The 15,199-nt window shown below is 35.7% G+C and overlaps 1 protein-coding gene across 3 annotated transcripts in view; it reads left to right on the forward strand.

Moving 5' to 3' along the window:
- Positions 1–15,199, forward strand: part of LOC100475228 (cadherin-10) — a 173,147-nt gene that overhangs the window by 105,749 nt on the left and 52,199 nt on the right. The gene's annotated exons all lie outside the window — the stretch shown is intronic.

A 15,199-nucleotide genomic window follows, 5' to 3' on the forward strand; every position in this document is an offset into this window, starting at 1 on the left:
TCTCAAGAAAAATAATATCCTACTTTGCCTTCTGTGCCCAACAAGAAAATACATGTACATCCAGTATTTGGATGTCACTTCAAAATCATAGTAACAACAACAAAAAAGAGGGAAACATACTGGAGATTAGAGAGGCAAAGGATTCTGGTGAAGAAAGATCTGAGGACAGATGTAAAAAAAGTGAATCTCAAACAGCCCTTTTTGGCACATGGCGGGGGCTCTGGGAGATTGTCTTCAGAAAGATGAAAACTGGGGCGCCTGGGTGGCACAGCGGTTAAGCATCTGCCTTCAGCTCAGGGCGTGATCCCGGCGTTATGGGATCGACCCACGTCAGGCTCCTCAGCCTATGAGCCTGCTTCTTCCTCTCCCACTCCCCCTGCTTGTGTTCCCTCTCTTGCTGGCTGTCTCTATCTTTGTCTAATAAATAAATAAATAATCTTAAAAAAAAAAAAAAAAAAGATGAAAACTGTGTTAGCCTCAGCAGCTTGAGAGGAAATTCACACAGTTGTGGAAGAGTTTGTGGTTGAATGAAAGGAAAACACACGCACAGAAAACTAAGGATTTTGGCAAATACTATATGTGAGGAAAAGAAAAAGTATGAGTGGTAACAAAGATAATACGTTGGAAAGTAAAATTAATCATCATGGGGCTAGAGGAATTGACCTCAAATCAATTGTGTTTAGAGAGTAGACTAATTATATTAACAAAGAAAGGTTGAAACTAATGCATGGAAAAATACTCATAAAAGTAAAGAATGATCAGCAATATGATAATAGAAAAAAATACTAAAGATACAGAGAGAAATTATAGGAAAAACAAGAAAATTATGAAATAGGGTTTAGTAGAAAACATTGATTATATTTGATTGATGTTGAGCTGCATATATAATGAATTTTCTTCAAATTGCTATAATTCAAAATAACAGTAGAAGCAGCTACACTAGTTTAAAAAGCACATAAAATGATCCCACTTGATAGAACAGTCTCTGGAAACCTAAAAAGAAGTCTCATGAATTCAGATGGTAAAAATGAACTAAATGTCAAAACAAAATGTAAAATTATACTGAAGGGCATCAATATGTCCTTAATGTATGGAGATAAAAAACAATATTTGAAGATAGGAAGTGTTCTTACGTTTAAGATTATACTCTCTCCAATTTAACCTAGAAATTGCAATCCCAATCTAATATTTAGCAAGGTTTTGTGTTTTTTGTTTTGTATTGTATTTTTAATAGAAAGGAACATGCTAATGCAAAAATATGTATAGTGAAGACCAAGAATCCCAAGACGATTTTTAAAAAGTGGATAATAAAGGGTACTTATTTAAAGAGATATCAATCACTATAAAGCTTCGGAAATTGAGTTGTGTTTTTAAGTACTTAGGCTATAATGGTGCTGATAGACAAACGGAACAAAATACCTGTGGCTATCTAGAAAAAAGACATTTTTTTCGGCGAAGCATCAGCTTTATTGGTCATTTGTGCTTAGAAAAGTAGGGGCTTGGACGGCTGAGGAGGGGCCTGGGGCCCTTCCCAGTCACTGCTAGTAAAGGGCCCCAAACCAAGCAAGCCAGCTCGCTCATGATGTTCAGGAGCAGGGCTGAGGCCCTAACTAGCAGCCCCGGCTGGGGCCTTAAGGGTCCAGTGTCCCACGTCTGGAAACGGGGGAAACCACGGTCACCTGGGGTGAGCTGCACCAGAGGCCTCTACGCTGCTGCCTTGGCAGAGGGAGGGGCGAGTCATCCCTGTGGAAATGGTCGGAGACTGAAGCGGGCCTGGCCCCTCATCGGCCCATCTCCGGGCCTGCCACTTGTCCGTAGGTGGACATGAGCCTTCTCAGGCTCCCCAGCTCTGCCTCCTGGGCCTCGCCATCCGTGGTCCAGGAGAAGGGGAAGCCCAGGCGTCCGCCAGGCCCTGCACTGGGCAGCGTGGCCTGATCGTGTCCAGCTGCGCATGCTCAGCGGGGTTGTTGAGGTTGTACTGCAGGAAGGTGAGCCGCAACCCCGTGCAGATCTGCCGCGAAGGAGCCGAGGCTTTCAGCCGGAAGGCGTTAACCCTCTGTAGCTTCATGTCCAGCAAGCCCTCGGCGGGGCTCTTCTCGTTGGAGCAATGGTAAAAATAAATGAGTAAAAACATGCGTGTGGTTACATAGAATCACTTTAGGTGATGGAGTTTGAATTAAAATCATTGGTGGAAATGTACTGTAAATCCTTATTAGAGAAAAACAGATCTGTTGCTAACACTGTGTACACGTGAGTGCCTCACACACACACAGAGCATTCAGATGGTAAAAGTGAGCTAAGTGTCCAAAGAAAAGCATTTAAAATATTAAAAGTGAAGAGACTGTATGAAGCCATATATATGACTTTGAGTTAGGAAAATATTTTTTGAGTAAGATACAAGAAAAAATTACCATAGAAGGAAGGACTGATAAATTTGACTACATTAAATTTAAACATTTTCCGGGACAAAAGAAACTATAATCAATGTTAAAGAAACAGACTAGAAGAAGACATTTGTGATGGTGTAAGAACAAATTACTAATATTCACATATACAAAGAATTTCTTACAGATTGAGAAGAATATGACACACTGTGCAAGAGACACAGAGGAAAAAAGATTAAGAATGCACAGGAGATAAAATGAATGGCCTATAAAACTTGTGAGGAAGTCTGTGCCATTCAAAGCAACAGCAAGTGCAAAAGCCTGAGGTAGAAATAAACTTAACATGGTAAAGAAACAGGAAGGTCAGGATGAGTTCAAGTGGCTAAAGGGAGAATGGAAAGAGATGAGATCAACATGACAGGCAGTGGCTCCACCATCACGGATGTTGTGAATTAGGGTGAGGTGTTTAGTGTTCTAAATGTTATGGGAAGACATTGCTGAATTTGGGGCAGAGTAGTGGTATGCATCAATCTGCATTTTTCAATAATCACTGGCTAGTGGGTGGAGAGTGGTAACCCCAAAAGGGTGGGAATAGAGTTGGGAGACGGTGTGGAAACATGACAGGTTAAGGTGATTTTTATTGGGATAGCAGCTGTGAAGGCAATGAGACACGATTGGAGATAGATTTTGAAGTCAGAAAGGATTTGCTTATGGAATAAAAGAGTAGTTGGGAGGAAAATCAATGACCCCTAAATTTTTAGTTTGAACAACTGGCTTGATAATTATGCAGTTTACTAAAATGAGAAGAGTTGAGTTGTGGGGAGGGTGGAAATGAAGCGTTCTGCTGAGGCCAAGCACTATTACTCAAATTGTAAACATATAAAATAATGGAAGAAAAAAGGTTCTTCAGAGTGGTGGCATGTGTGAGGATATAAGGAAAGGAGCGAAAGGACGGAGAAGCCTTCAATTGTATGAACTACAGTTTATTTTAATTATTTTTTTTCTGCTTAAAGCAAAAAGGAACTGACATAAATTTGGCAAAATATTGACATTTATGGAATCCTGGCACTCACTTGTTTGGTTTATTGTTCTCTATGCTTTTCTTTATATCCCGTTGTGGTGGCATCCAATTTCTTTGAGAATTAGAGCCAGATTTGTAAGCTTGGAGTTGATGATGCATGAAGGGGTCAGATGGAAGGTGTGAAGAAATCAAAATAAAGTATGCTAACTTTGTATTGAAGTATAATAATCATGCAGAAAAATGTGCATATCAAAACTTCACAATTCAATGTATTGTCACACACTGGTTTAAGTTTAGAATACTCTAAACTTCTATCCCTCTTATTTATTTCTATTATGTTGTTATCATGTGCTTCATTTCTACATCCAAAGACATTACTATTATTACTTTGTAAATTCAGTAATCATTATATTTACCACATAATTACAGTTTTGGTGTTTTCATTCCCTGCAGAAATTTTATTTGAGATCATTTTCTTCCATCTTGAAAACTTTGGTTTTATATTCCTTTGACTGAATGCCCATTGGGATAAATACCCTTAGTTTTTTGTCTGAAAACATACTTATTTCACTTTCCTTGTGAAGCCTGTTTTTGCACAGTGTAGAATTTTAGGTTGCTATATATTTTCTGTCACTGCTTTAAGATGTCGTTCCAATGTGTTTTGGCTTCCATCATTTCTATTGAGAAACCAGCAATCAGGATTAAAACTCCTGCTTTGAAGTTAATGCATCCGTTTTTTTTCCTCAGTACTTTTTCAGTTTTCTCTATGTTTTAATTTAAAAATGTGACTGCAATGGGATTAGTTTCCTTTTAATTTTATTTGTCCCTTTGGAATTTCTCAGATCTTACTGTACCTGTTGGTTGATATCTCATACCAGTTCTAAAAAATTCTTCCCCATTTTCCCTTCAAATATAATTTGTGCTCCATTCTCTCTTCTCTCTCTTTCTGGGAATCCAATTTCATGTGTGTTGCAACTTTTGATTTGATTTCACAAGCATCCAATGATCTTATCTATTTTTTTCTCATATGTTTTCTCTCTGCATTTCAGTTTCTATATACCTAACTCTAAGTTGGCAACCTCTTTTTATCTTCTAAAAGACTAATCTTGTGTTTTACTGTACCCAATCTGTTGTAAAAACTCTCTATTGATTTATGAAAGCCAGACATTGTATTTTTCATTTTAGAACACTCTTTTGGTTCTTTTTCATTTGCATTTTTCATGTTTTTCCATCTTTTCCTTTCATTTTCAAAGGTACATAATTACCTTTCAATTTTGTCTGCTAAATATGTTAATTATTTGTAGTCTCTTTCTATTCTTTTACTCTTGCCTAAGCCATAGGATTTTGTCTTTTTGCAAATAGAACAACATTTTATTCTTATTACATGTTATGTATAAAGAACTTAAAGTCTCCAGAATAGGTTATTTTTCACTGGGAATTCTATGTTTATTGGATTATTTGATTATCATCTATGATCACTAATTTTATGTATCAACTTGACTAAAAAATGATGCTCAGTTGTTTGGTCAAACACTAGTCTAGACATTTCTAGGAAAGTGATTTTTAAAATGTAATTAACCTTTATAATCAGCAAACTATAATTAGATCAAATTATTCTCCATGATATGGGCAGGCCTCATCCAATCAATTGAAGGCCTTAAGAGTAAAAAATGAAGATTTTAAAAAGAAACTTTAAACTGTAACATAGAAATCTTGCCTGAGTTTCTAGCCTGCTGGCGTGACTGAAGATTACAACATCAACTCTGACCTACACTCTGAGATTGCTGTCCTTCCCTACCGATGTTAGACTTTCTAGCTTTCAGATTCCCATGAGCCAATTCCTTATCATTCTCTCCCTGCATAGAAAAGATAAGATCGAAAGAAAGAGATTTACAGGTATAGATCTCTTGGTTCTGTTTTTTGGAGAAGACTAATACATTACCACAATTCAATCAGGGATTGAGGAAGATCAGGCTAGAATAGCCATTTGGTAAGACTGTGTCTACTACAGTTCTTTTTCCTTTTCCGAGAGGCTGAGCCCTTCAAGTAAGAGTGGTTCCTGTCTCTTCTGCCACAAAATTCCACAGTTCTACCCTTCAAAAATTAGTCATTTGCTTGAAGCTGCTTCAACAATTGACAGAAATATCCAGGAGAATAAGCTGTTCATTTGCCAATGAAGCTTTGCATGAAAAACGATGCATGTCCTGCTTTCTTTTCTTCCTGTTTAATCAAGCCTGTACTTTTAGCCTGTTGAGGAACTGAGAATTACTATCTGCCCCTAAATGAAAAACTCCTGCCTTTCCTCAGGTTCAATTTGACATTCCCTGGGAGACCTTCACCTATTTGCTATTGTTTTTCCTTTCGAGTCTAAGAACCTCAAGTCTCTAGGAATGTGGACAATTATATTCTGGCTTTCAGAGGTTTTCAGCCTGGACCTTTAACCATCTACAGACTCATAATTCAACAAATGTCTTATGGGAAGGCATTTGAGGACCTACATTTCTCCAATAATTTTACTCCATTATCACAGGAACTCTAAAATCTTTTCTGTTTTCTTCTTACCCCAAGATATCCTCTTTGGACAATCACAGATTTTTACCTCCAAGTCCAGCTCAGAATGGGCAAATTCCCACAGGGAAAAAACAGCTGCCAGTCCCCAGTTCACTTTTCTACCATTCTCTCCTCCCACGTTTTAGTCCATTCAGTTCTTGTTTACACGGCACCTTGGCCTTGGCAATCTGTTTTCTTGGTAATTTAACTGGTTGTTCTATATGTTGTCAGTGGGAATATTGTCCTGCTATTATTACCTAACTACCTTATCCTACTTTTAAGATAAATTACAGATGTTTACAATGACTTACCATACAGCTTCAGAGACAAATTCGGTTTTTGCATTTCCATCCCTGGTTCTTCACTGAAAAACTTAAATTTGCCTCCTGGTAATCTATGTATATATCTTACATGACTGATCCAATCTCATAGTTAGCAGGAATTTCTACTAGCGTACAGCTCCAATCTTTCTCAATATAAAGAATAAGATTTTCTGGACATGCACTTATAACGTGGAGTTTTCATTACTGACTTCTACTCCCATTGCACTCCATTCAGAATATTCAGCCTTTCCAAGACAGTAGTACAAAATGAACTCTTTATTCCTCATGCCTGTGGCATTTGGTGCTGATGTTCATTTCCTTCCACAAATAAATAATTATGTGTTATGTTCCGTGAAATGTTAAGAGTCCAAAAGAATAGAAACTTGGTTCTTATCCTCAAAGTAAATATATTTGTAGTCTATCTAGTTCCATAAATACTTATGTAAAAAAAATAGTTGAAAATTTCTACAGATGTTATGAAATTTTACACACACGCACTTGCATATAATACATATATCCACATATATACATATATATATATACACATTCATACAAATACACACAAATTATAATTGGAGCACAAAGGAAAAAGAGGTTAATTTATCCTTACGAAGGAATTTGAAATGACTGAGTCAAAGAAGTGGGGAAGGAAACAAGTTATGGAAGCATGATATTGTCTGGGAACTAGGTTTCCTCATTTGAAGAAGATATAATGAACACTCTTTCAATCAAGTGAGCAATATCCTTTCCTGAAGAGAACATCTATCTGATTTCTCAAGTCCTTTTTCTGTGTGTGGAAAAACATAGAAAGTTGACCTAGAATAGGATTTTTTTTTAAATATTTTATTTATTTATTTGACACAGAGAGAGAGAGAGACAGCCAGCGAGAGAGGGAACACAAGCAGGGGGAGTGGGAGAGGAAGAAGCAGGCTCCCAGCAGAGGAGCCTGATGTGGGGCTCGATCCCAGAATGCTGGTATCACGCCCTGAGCCGAAGGCAGACGCTTAACGACTGCGCCACCCAGGCGCCCCTAGAATAGGATTTTTTAACTTAGTGGTCTGTGACCATATTTCAGGGGATATTTATAATTTGATACTATGTATAACATTGTTTTTGTATTTTACACACACACACACACACACACACATACATTTATGTAATTTCTTTTATAAGATAGCGTTCATAGCCCTTTTTAGATTCTCATTTAAGCCACTGCTTCAAAAAATCCAATGCATGTAAAGATCAAAACCCCTTTTCATTTTCCTTGACCATAGTTCCTAGAGACAGCAGGCAGCTTCCTGGTCCTTCTCCTTTGGGCATCAAATCACATACTTGTTACTCTGTAGCTTTCAAGATGAAAGCACCTTTACAAGTCTTAGAAACCCAACAGCTTCAAATATTGCCACTGTAGCAAAATCTCCAAAATTTCTCAGTCCTAAAATATCACACTTAGAATTTTCATCATTTCCTTCGATTTACATGAGTTCAATCCAGTTGAAGAAATACATATTTAAATAAATTTCTTCGATGAATAGCTATCCCTAACCCTTTCCTTCCTTTTACACCTCCTATTTTCAGAGGAGGGAGGAAGGGTTCTCAGTTGCCCATGTAGCCCATAGAAAAGAAGTGATTGTCCTTTATTAATTCTTCACTAATTTCTTTTCACCTTATTGATTGAAAATGAAAAATCTCTTAGTTTTAATTATTTTGCATTTCCTTAACAACTATTTTTTAGACTTGTATTTACATATATTCCTACATTATAAATATAAGATGCTTAAGAAGACTTCTCCAAGTTTTGGAGAAAAATGAGGTGTAAAATGTCTGTTGTCATTTTCACACCACAAGGGGATACTTTGCATAATTTAGTGATTTTCAAAACTGTAGGAAGGAAGATGCCAGGCTTCTAAAGGAATATGAACCTCCTCTAAAATATTTCCCCAATAACTCTCTTTAGAAAGGATAAGCTAATACATCAGAAAGAATATGACTACTGTGTATTATGCATGTCATTTAAAGTCTTGAAGCAGATAATATCCTGTAAAGCTATGTCTATGGAGAACTTAAATAAATCCCTTCAGTGTAATGTTGATATTTTTACAGTACTAGCAAAACAATGCACCCAAGTGGAAACACTTCAAGATGTGAGTTAGCAGCAGTTCTAACTGATGCCTTCTTGAATTTTACAACACTCTCTGCAAAGAAATCTGACCTGTTGCAGGGTCTCAAGTAATTTCTGATGTCTTCAAAGAGTGCCCCCAAACTACAGGATGATTCCAGATTAGACAACCAGTTAGGTGGTCCATAAGTAAAAATAACAAAACAACAACAACAGCAACCCCACACAACTTGCAACAGGCTGTACTCTTGGAAGACCAAATGGAAAAAGAAATCCCTAGTTATTGAATCTATACCCCAATGGGGATTTTCCTCTTGGAGGACATTCTCTAAAGAACCTTCTCAAATGTGGAAAATAAACCACTCTTTTTTTTTTTTTTTTTTTTTTTTTTTTTTTTTTTTTTTTACCAGACCCAAAGCTAGGCAGACATCATTATCCATCCATCATTTAATCCTCTTATGCTTGCCTCTGGTCCCAGAATAAGAGTGTTTGGAAAGGTATTTACCAATCTAAATCATATATTTGGGGTATTTTAAAATGATCATAATTGTTTTTACAATCCATTTCATTGATAAGTTTAATTTCTCCTCTCCACTTCTATTTTTGAAAGAAAAATCATTTCACTGGGATTCATAAAAATTTGCTATATTGGGGTGCCTGGGTGGCACAGCGGTTAAGCGTCTGCCTTCAGCTCAGGGCGTGATCCTGACGTTAAAGGATCGAGCCCCACATCAGGCTCCTCCGTTATGAGCCTGCTTCTTCCTCTCCCACTCCCCCTGCTCGTGTTCCCTCTCTCGCTGGCTGTATCTATCTCTGTCAAATAAATAAATAAAATCTAAAAAAAAAACTTGCTATATTTTTCTGCATCATTAATATTAAAATAATGCCATCTCAATCTGCAAGCTTCACATCCTCCAGTACAAGATTTGCCACTCCTCTCCCCTTTTCTTACCCATTCTCAACAAAATGAGTAACTATGTATTTATTTCTCACCAGACTGTGTTACTTGCTTCAACATGCTTTCAGCTGTTTTCTGATGCTAGCCTGTCTTTATTACTATATTTTTATTGGATATAGATTTGAAGTGTTGGATTCGATGTCTTATTTTCCATTTGATATTATATTACTCACAAGAGCAATTAGAGCAAAATGCTAATGATGATGATGCCAGAATAGCACAGCATATTTGCCACATTCTGGATTTTTTTAAACAAATATAGAATATATTGGCTGTTTGAAAGAACAACAGGCATAAAATTATCACTGTACATTAGAAAATCTATTCAATAGTTTCTGATATGTTTAAGTTAATGCACACACACACGAGAAATTGTTAAACTCATAGTGAATGTCATAGACCTTGTGACTTGCTTATCAAAACTTATCCTTCAAAGAAATAGTCTAGGGGCACCTGGGTCGTTCAGTTGGTATTGTCTGCCTTCAGCTCAGGTCATGATCCCAGGGTCCCTGGAAAGAGCCCTGCCTTGGGCTCCCTGCTCAGTGGGGAGTCTTGCTTTTCCCTCTCTCTCTGCTCCTCACCCCTGCTCCTGCTCTTCTTTCTCTCTCTCAAATGAATAAAAACAATCCTTAAAATAACGCCTAGTCTAACTGTTATGAATATAATTCTAATATAATTTTATAAACATAATTCAAATTTTCTCTGCTGCCTTTTTCCAGTTTTTGAAATGGAACCAAATACCAACAGTTACCAGTATTCAGAAAGGTATCAATATTCTGAATGAGAAAGAATCTCACACAGCAGTATAGATTGCTCTGAACTAGTAATGATCAGAGTTTTCTTGGCAGTACTGACAGATAGGGTTTTTCACTTTTTAGAACTTGTTCTTCATTTCCTTCGGCCAAGGGTGAAAATATAAGGTAAAATCTTTTATCAGTTATTCTTCTGGTAATAAATTATTTAAATTCCCTGTACTTTATAGTAGATACTTTGATTGCTTTTTTTAAAAATAATATTTCTTTACTTAATGTGAGGAACTGAAAAATAAAAATGAACTGATATTGAGAGAGAAAGATTCCACCCACATAGCTGCTGTCCTGAGGTGTAATTTTAATTTAACTTCTGTGTCATAAAAAGACAAAAAACAAAAAACAACAAAAAAACCCCACAAAAAAACAACTGATCATATCTCAGTTTCCTACTCTTAAAAAAAAAAAAAAAAAGGTGTCCTTAAACTAAATAAGCTGTGAGACCCCTTTTAGGTTACAAACTTTGTTTTAGAAAAATCTTAAGATGACACTTTACATGAAATGTAAAATTATCAGAAACCTGCCACATTTAAAATTAACAGGCTTTCATTAAATAATCTGTGGTTAGAGTATTTCTTTAAAATCAATGGATTGTTTAGTTTTAATTATTAAGCAAGCTATTCAATACAAGCAAATGGGTTATATAATTAATCAGATCTAAATAGAAAAGTTAAATAATAGGAAAATGACTTTTAAATGTGCAGCACAAGACCAGTTGTTCTATTTTCATTAATTGTCATGTATCTTGCCATGTCCTTTATCTGCTTGTGAATTTACAAGGAACACAGCAGGTTGTGAATTTTTAATAGGCTTTCCTCAAGGAAAGAAAAGGTCAGTATTAACATAAAATTCTTCTTAAAGATTTGTGGCACAAATGTTTCACACAGGAGAACAGGTGTTACTGAGGAACTAAAGGCACAATAATCTGACATTTTTTTCTATGTTTAAAGAAAACTTAATGTCTCACATAATAAAATAGCACAAGGTCAAATCAATATGAAGGTTATTTCAAAGTGGACGCTGTAAGTTATTTGGTACGTGATCTGTAATTGTACTTCTCGGTGACATAAACAACTGATTTTGTTCAATTAAATATTTAATAAATCCAAGTATTGATACCTAACATCCAAATAAAAAAAGAGAAGAGTAATGAGAAAGCTATTGCTCTAAGGGTTAACTAACCCTGGTCTAATCTTTATTTATTTAGTAAATGAGTCAGAATGTGAAATAAAATTTTATCATACACACAAGGAGTGAGGAACAGAGATATTAAACCAGGATAAGGATAGGAAAAATATACAAAAGAAGAGATAATTAAGATAATAAAGAACAACTTAAAGAGAAGAGAGGACACGTAAGCAGGAGACTACAATTCGAGAATTTTGTCCACTGGTCTCTTCTGTAACTGTTGAAAAATCAGTAACATCAGTATACTTGCTATGATATGAGTTAGCTCTTGTCTTGTGAGGGTTTCAGCCATGGTTTCAACTCCCCAGGTCTCTGGGGGTCTAGAAATACATCTCTCTGCCTTATAGTGAATATCTGTTGCAGTTTCTTTACTTGTCCAGTTCCGAAACATGTTTATTTAAATCATACTTCAGGGGCGCCTGGGTGGCACAGCGGTTAAGCGTCTGCCTTCGGCTCAGGGCGTGATCCCGGCGTTATGGGATCGAGCCCCACGTCAGGCTCCTCTGCTATGAGCCTGCCTCTTCCTCTCCCACTCCCCCTGCTTGTGTTCCCTCTCTCGCTGGCTGTCTCTATCTCTGTCGAATAAATAAATAAAATCTTTAAAAAAAAAATCATACTTCAACAAACACAGGCCAATAGTAAGCCCCCAAATGTGATCATTTGGGCCCCTTATTCTAATATTAGTGTTCTGTAAGAAAAGAAGCTACTTTTTTTTTTTTAATTTTACACAAGCTCTCATGGTTTAAGAAAAATACATTATTAAGTCTGGCTTCTTAAGATCAAAACTTATAAACACATAGGTCTAATTTGTTTCTCTTAATTATAAGGAAGTAGAAATCCTTTCATAGTTGTGTATAACACCTAGTGCTCATCACAACACGTGCCCTCCTTAATACTCATTTCTGATTCCCCAAATCACAGTCCAGCTTTTAACCCTCATCTCTCCAATTTCATTCTACCATGTTCAATTTTCTTTTTTTTATTAAATAATATTTTTTATTATATTAGTCACCATACAGTACATCCCTAGTTTTTGATGTAAAGTTCCATGATTCTAATCTGATGGAGAATTCTGCAGTATGGGGTCCAATTACAAAATGTAATGTTTTCTTTCTGTCATGTAAGTGAAGGTAAAAATCCTGCTGTGATTCATATTCCAAAACAGAACCTTATAATAATTAAGATCTCACCATTCTAACAATTTTTTTTCAAGTCTAACTGATTAGAATAGCAGAACTGGTCTTAATGATTCCCATCTTGCTATATATTCTTCCCCACTCCAAATCTACATTCTGTATTCATCTAGTGTTTTGTGCAATTGATAAAATGCAAAAAAAATCCCCAAGTTTAAACCTCTACTCATTCTTTATCTAGTAGTTTAAGTGTTATATGCTGTAGGAAAGCCTCACATATTGCTGTTCAGTTGTTGCTAGTTTTGGAGATGTCCTGTGAATTTCTATTACACACAGCGTTTGAATTTTCCATAGCACTAGAATGGAATTGTTGATTTACTTTTAGAAGTACTTGATTCTTATGAGAGTAAACAAATATTTCTCAATTAAAATTGTTGAGTGAATAGACAATAAAAGTCACAATTGTTTACTGCAAAGCACAATTATCTGATCAAATGATTGATAATATCAATAATCTTTTCTTGAATTATTTTGATTCCCAGACAGAATAAGAAATATGTAATGCTTATATCTGCCATTTTGGAAAATCACCATAGTTGCACATTCATGTAATTGGAAAGTTTCCTGGCAACTATGTGTATTTTCAATTACTAAAAAGCATCAATCTTGTGACTTTTTGAGAGTGGTTCCCTGGACAACACCATCATATGTTACTTCTGAGAGCTTTTTAGCTAAAAGCACATAGTTCTTGAGTTTCTCAACCTTACCTTGTTGTTTATGAATAGCTAAAAATGCAGCGAAAAGCTATTTGTTACCTGACTTCTCTTTTTCTTTAAAGTACGTATCCATTTGGAGTTTTTTCCCATTATATCTGTAATAATGGGTTATTTGTCCAGAAACCAAAAAGCTGAGTTTCATCCAAATTTGATGGCTTAATGCTAATTATTAAAAACCATTAACTAAAGAGTAGATTGCTTTTATAGAACCAACAATAACCAGTAATACAACATATTAGCCATAGGTGTGTTTCTAATATATATTTATTTTAAACAGTTTCGTGTTTATATAAAAATGTTTTGCAGCCAAGTTCATTGACGTAATCTCCAAAAAAAGAAAAACTTTCAAATAAAGAAATAAAATTCTATTTTAAATAGAAAGTAATCAGTCTAATATTTCTATATGCAATTAGATGAAAATGTCTGTTGATGTAAATAATCTAAAGCAAAATACCAAACCTTATTTAGATAAATATCTAATTCTGTAATTTTTTGCATAATTGAAGGATATTGTCTCCAATTTTTAATTTTCTAGGTTATACATCAGTGTGCTTATTCTGATTTATGACTACATTTTACATGAATTCTTAAAAAAATGTTTCCCATGATGTCTAACTTATAACACATGCCTTATAGAAGTGAGAAAATCTACACATTGTTTTTGTATTTCTTATCTGATGAAAAAAATAAAAATTTTATAGATATAATCTCTTGTTGCAAATAATCAAACTATGATCCCAGCATAGAAAATGTTTGTTGGTTGGATGGTACAATGAAAGAAAAACCTAACAGTCTTTGTATTTTACAAAGCCGTGCTCTGTACCTCCCACACCTAAACCCCATCATTCAGGGTAAGAATTCCATGGAGAGCAGGAGAAATTCACATCTGGAACCTATGCAGCAATTTCCAGATCATACTTAAGGTATTTGGGACCCATTATTTCCTGTCCAGACATCCCTGAGCTTGCTTCTTGGTCCAAGGAGTCTCTCTCCTTCAGGTCAGTCACCCACAGGCCAGTCTTACCCACTGTTACATGCATCCTTAACCCTGGGGGCAGTCACAGTGGGCATCTGTTAAAATACAACATAGATGGAATTTGCCCATGAAAACATGGAATTCTGGGTAGCGTTTGCATTGGTATGGGTGACACACTGGATTGAGGTGTCCATGTAAATGCCTGCAAAGCTCTTTGACACGACAAGTGAATTCTGGAAGATTAGTGTTGTCGGCATAGGCCAAGGGTAAGAAACAAACATGCTTTGTAATGCCTTTTTCCTGTGCAAAACTTGTTTGGCGTTATTAAGAAGATAAATTTGACAAGGTAGGAACCTATATAAAGCATACTTTATTGTAAAATTTATTAACCTGATTTATTAATTTTAAAATATAGACATCTATTTGTATTCTTTCCCTGAGTCCCAAAAATATCTGTGGGGCAATCTTTGTGTGTGTGTGTGTACATTTGTGAACCAAAAAATAATACATAGTGTTTCTAACATAGGAGCTATGTCTCTTACAACTTTTCCTGTCTTATAGTTAAGACATCACTAATTCTCCAATGGAAATGCAATAACAAATAATAAGTTTATAAGAATTTCCTCAAAATGTGGGAGTAAAAGAATTTTCCACCCACAGAAAGAGATGAGAGCAGTAATGTTTACACAAGCATGTCAAGACTGATGACATATGTCTTTGTCAGGAGTTAATTGCCTATGAAAATGGTTATTTACTAAGCAAAGCAAAGAGGGGAACTATGTTTGGTTTATTTTTATTACTTCTTTCCATTTAGAGTAAAATCACACTGGTATGTGAAAGGCTAGTCTTATTGTTTAAGATATATAGATGAGTGTGTTCATACTTATTCAACTCTCATTTCAAGAACTAAGGTAACTGACCCCATTATTCAGTGATGGGACCTGAGAGACTTTGAATTCTTT

The sequence above is a fragment of the Ailuropoda melanoleuca genome, chromosome 3, assembly GCF_002007445.2.
Source record: "Ailuropoda melanoleuca isolate Jingjing chromosome 3, ASM200744v2, whole genome shotgun sequence".
NCBI lineage: Eukaryota > Metazoa > Chordata > Mammalia > Carnivora > Ursidae > Ailuropoda > Ailuropoda melanoleuca.